Genomic DNA, 5,342 nt, shown 5'->3' on the forward strand with positions numbered 1-5,342 from the left:
GTTCATAGTTTTTTTGTGGGTTTTTTGGGCTATGTGGCCATGTTCTAGAAGAGTTTCTTCCTGACATTTCGCCAGCATCTGTGGCTGGCAACTTCAGTTCTTTTTTAAATTTGGACAGCGTATTCAGCTGTTGAATCTCTTCTGGCAGGTGGTTCCACGGTCTAGGGGCAGCTGAAGAAAAAGTCCTCTTGCTGACAGTCACCAACCTAGTCCTGGCTGACTGGAGTAAATGTCCGCCAGAGGACCTGAGTATATGGGGTGGATTATATGGGAAGAGGCGATCCTGTAAGTACCCTAGACCCAAACCACGAGGGGCTTTAAAGGTAATAACCAATACTTTGTCCCTTGCCCAGAAACTAATTGGCAGCCAGTGGAGTGATTTTAAGAGCAGTGTGATATGATCACTCCTGGATGTCCCAGTAGCTGCCATGGTCTGAACTAATTGAAGTTTCCAAACTTAGTATAGAGGTAGGCCAATGCAGAGTGCATTGCAAAAGTCCAGTCTTGAGATTACCAGAGCATGCACTACCATATTTAGGTCTTCCAGCTCTAGGAAGGGTTACAGGGATTGCTTAGAGAGCATGACTTTCTGAAATCCATAATAGATTGTATATAGATAGATGCTCCCCTTTAGGGTGACTACTCAGCAAGCTCCTTTTTAATCCACAAGAGTGAATTGTGTGAGATAATGTGGATTTAATCCACAAGAATTGTGTGAGCCAGTGTGGCATTGTGGTTTGAGCACTGGACTACAACTCTGGAAAACAGAGTTTGAGTCCTCACTCAACCAGGGAAACCCACTAGGTGACCTTGGGCAAGTCACACTCTCTCAGTCTTAGAGGAAGGCAAAAGCAAAAACCCCTCTGAACAAATCTTACCAAGAAAAAACATATGATCGGTTCACCTTGGGGTCACCATAATTCAGAAATAACTTGAAGGCACACAACAGCAACAAATTCAAATTGTGCTTCTTTTCTTTCATGTTCTCTTTTGAGGTGGTGACACATGGAAGTATGAAAATGATGGATCACCACACAGAGTTTTCATGCAAGGAGCAGGATGTCAAGATGAGGGAGAGAAAAGTGAAAGAACGGAAGCAAAATGGAAAAAAAGGAAGAAAACCCCAGCTTTTCATGGTGCTGATATCTGTGAAATCTCAGGCCAATTAAAAACAGAACAAGACAAGGAGGGCAGGGAGTGTCTTGTGTGTGGCAAACGCTGCTCCTGGAATTCATATCTTGATGTTCATCTGAAAACCTACATAGGAGAGGAAGCATTTAAATGCCTGGAGTGTGAAAAAAAGTGTAGTATGAGAACAAGGCTAATTGACCAACAACAACGTACGCGGGTGAAACCATATACGTGCCCACAATGTGGGAAGAAGTTTGTTTGCAAGAAATACCTTGCTGCCCATCAACAAATCCACACAGGGGAGAAACCATATAAGTGCCTGGAGTGTGGGAAGAGCTTCCTTCAGAAATCAGGCCTCAACAGTCATCAGATTATTCACACTGGGGAGAAGCCCTATACCTGTGTGGAATGTGGGAAGAGCTTTAATAAAAAATCAAGCCTCAATAGTCATCAGGTTATTCACACAGGGGAGAAACCCTATAAATGTCTGGAGTGCGGAAAGAGTTTCATTTGGAGCTCAAACCTCAATAACCATCTAGTTATTCATACCGGGAAGAAAGCATACCAATGCCTGGAGTGTGGAAAGAGCTTCAGTCAGAGAGCACACCTTGCAGGCCATCTAGTTATTCACACAGGGGAGAAACCCTATCAGTGCCTGGTGTGTGGAAAGAGCTTCAGCCAGAGAGGACACCTGATGGGCCATCAAGTTATTCATACAGGAGAGAAGCCCTATCAGTGCCTCGAGTGTGGCAAAAACTTCAGTCAGAAAGCACACCTCAAGAGACACCAGGGTATTCATACTGGAGAGAAACCATTTCCTTGCCTGGAGTGTGGAAAGAACTTCAGTGACAGATCACACCTCAGTAGACACCAAAGTACTCACAGTGGGGAAAAAACACCCTAGCTTCCATCTCTGACCTCCCTAGCTTCAATCTCTAACCTCAGGACAGTGGTCCTTGCACACACACACACACACACACACTCACAACTGAACAACTGAATTACAGTATATTCAGTGATAATGACTTTTTGGCACACTACACATAACACTGGTTAACAACACCCCAGCCTCACAAAGCCCTTCTTAGCCAGTTTATCATATCTCCTTTCTGGTTCCCAACCAAAACTGCCTCCACCATTGATATGGTTATCCACCCATCCTGGCTTAGGCAACCTCTTTCCATCTGCCTTTGTTATCAACAACCATAATTAAAACCAAACTTGTCACCTTATCACCATACCCACACATTTTGCATTTCTATGTCTATTCATACAGTCTGATTATAAAGGTCCTTCTAGGGTACCAGTTCACTCCATGCATCTGAGGATGTAGAAAGCTTGTGCTATGACATCTTTCACAGAGTTAGTCTCAAATATGCTACAAGATCCCTTTGCATACTGATTTTCCAGACTAACACTGTTGTCTCTGTGAATTCCACCTTAGCTTTAATATGTCACATACATACAAATTGAAAGCTGTATATGTAGAATAACATCTCAGATATTTTTGGAAGACTTGCCAATGGAAAAAATGGTAGCTGTCATGCCCTGCCTCCAGGATCTTGGCATGTCCTCTTGAGTCTGAAGGCCCTGATGGATCTGAAAGCTCAGGGGAAATGCCAGGGTTGTAGTCACAACTCCAGTAGCCACAGGAACAGAGTTCCCTGCAGCTACAAACTTCAGATGAAGAGGCAGACTTATTGCTATCCATTCCCATAGAGAGATGCCAGGAAAGAGGAAGATGCTGGCACTCTCGGCGTTTAAATAAGAAACAAGCTGCAAAAAAGGAGCTCTTGTGAGATTTGGACAGACTATAAACAACCTAGCATCTCCCTTGGTCCATTATGGCTTTCCTTATTCTTTTCGTTGGGAGAAAGCCATGCTGCTGCCTTGTTCTTTGACTGATTGCCTGTTGTCTTGAACCCTGCGTGGACACTGACTAGTCTCTTGGATTATCCTTTAGACTGCTTTCCTGTACTGAATATTGACTCGTGAATAGCTTGGATTGGACTAAACTACCTCTACTTTTCTACTGATGCCTTGGTGTGCTTGGACTGTCTCTCCTTTTCTCTGCTAAAAACCTTTGCAACACGTTGAGGCTTTGTGCTCGGAGTCTGGCTAGCTTCCCAAGGGCAAAACAGGATAGTAACAATAATAAAGAATGTATTGTTTCCTGATGATGGTTGTGAATCAAGAGTTTTACAATAGAGTGAGGAAAGAGTTTAGGATGTCAGTTCATAACACACTGGAATAAAATATTTGAGAATACTGTATCAGTAAAACGTCTGGAAGGCTGATCAAGAAAGAATCAAAACAATCTACAGGTGATCTGACGTACCATTCAGTTATGTATGGGTTCATTCTCTCCTGTCCAGAATTATTGGGACCAGAAGTGTTTGGGATTTTGGAATATTTTCATATCCATGAGATATCTTGGTGATGGGATCCAAGTCTAAACCTGAAATTTATTTGTTTCATATACACCTTATAACATAGCCTGAAGGTATTTTTAAAAATATTTTTTAATGATTTTGTGCTTGAAACAAAGTTTGTATATGTTGAACTATCAGAAAGCAAAAGTGTTACTATATAACCCACTCATGAAAAAACAGTTTTGGGTTTTGGAATATTTTGGATTTTGGGATTCTGGATGAGGGAAACCCGACCTGTAAAAGATTTCAAGGTCAAAGGCCATATGCCAAATGCTATATAAATCTGTTGTTGGCTCATTTAAACAGATGGTGGGAATGCAGTAAAGGGTTCTGGTATGAGATACAATTAAAACTTAATGTTTGTGATATACCCTTGCGATTTGCAACCCCTAATTTTCTTATCACATGCATTAGTTCTTTATGTGCTGTCAGGAATTTAACCATACAATTATATTTTAAGCTTTCTTTTGTTTTATCAACAGATAAGAATGTATTGGCAGGAGCTAGGGTTGCCATATCCTGCCTGGGGGCAGGACATTCCTGTTTTTCAACTGGGCGGGGTCGTTCCGTCCCGGTTTGATAACTGACCCGGGCATGCCCAGGGTCAGCTGCCGCTGCGGGCAGCTATGGTGGTCGCTCCTGTTGCGGCCCTTGTACTGCTCGGGGCCGCTCCTGCTGCAGCCCTCACATGCGGTTGCTCACATGCGGTTGCTTGCTCGTGGTCACTCACGCAGGGCCGCTCGCATGGCCGCCACCACCGAGGTGGCCTTTGCTGGCCGCCCACCGGTGCTTCCACTGCCCTGGGCACACTTTTGCAGGGCCGTGCGGAAGGCTAATCAGGAGGAGTTTTCCACAGAGGCCGGGAAGGAGGGAGCAGAGGCAGGCCGCCTCCCTCGCCAGCGTCACGTGGGTGGTGTGTGTCCCGGGGGTGGGGCCAAACCGGAACGGGACCGTGCGGACCTGCCCCAAACCGGGAAAGTCCCACCCCCTGGCGGGATATGGCAAGCCTACCTCCGGCCGACCCACGACCAAATAGAGGAGGAGCTCCTCCTCGAGGCTGGCTGGCCAATGGGGGCAGACTGGAGCTGGAACAGCCCCGCCCCCAGCCAGCAGGCCCAAGCCTTCACAGAGGCCGGGAAAGGGAGTGGGGGCCACCCGCGATCGCGGGCGCTCTCCTCCCTCCTTCCCGGCCTCTATGGAGGCCCAAGCCTCCACAGAGACCAGGAAAGGGAGTGGGGGCCACCCGCGATCGCGGGCGCTCTCCTCCCTCCTTCCCGGCCTCTATGGAGGACCAAGCCTCCACAGAGGCCGGGAAAAGGAGTGGGGGCTGCCCGCGATTGCCGCGATTGCGCTGATCGCGGGCGCTCTCCTCCCTCCTTCCCGGCCTCTATGGAGGCCCAAGCCTTCAGAGAGGCCGGGAAAGGGAGTGGGAGCCGGGAGGAGGCTGCTTCCCACCGCGGTGATCGCCGTGATGAGGAGCAGCTCTTGCATCCTTCCTGGCCTGAGAGGAGGCCGAGGCTTCCTCTCAAGCCGGGGAGGAGGAGGAGGCCGCTTCCCACCGCGGCGATCGCTGCGATGACAGGCAGCCCCTGCACTCCTTCCCGGCCTGGGAGCAGACCGAGGCTTCCTCCCAAGCCGGGAAGGAGGAGGAGGACAAGGTTTTAAAATGTAGAACCTTAAAAAAAGGTCCTACATTTTAAAGCCTTGTCCTACATTTGTCCTGGTTCGGAGATCCTCAGTTATGGCAACCCTAGCCGGAGGGGAAAGGAAAGGGCCATT

General features: G+C 47.4%; 1 pseudogene; it reads left to right on the forward strand.

The window, feature by feature from the left end:
- Window positions 1-5,342, forward strand: part of LOC121923377 — a 45,158-nt pseudogene that overhangs the window by 22,760 nt on the left and 17,056 nt on the right.

Source organism: Sceloporus undulatus, chromosome 2 (assembly GCF_019175285.1).
Source record: "Sceloporus undulatus isolate JIND9_A2432 ecotype Alabama chromosome 2, SceUnd_v1.1, whole genome shotgun sequence".
In the NCBI taxonomy this organism is placed as follows: domain Eukaryota; kingdom Metazoa; phylum Chordata; class Lepidosauria; order Squamata; family Phrynosomatidae; genus Sceloporus; species Sceloporus undulatus.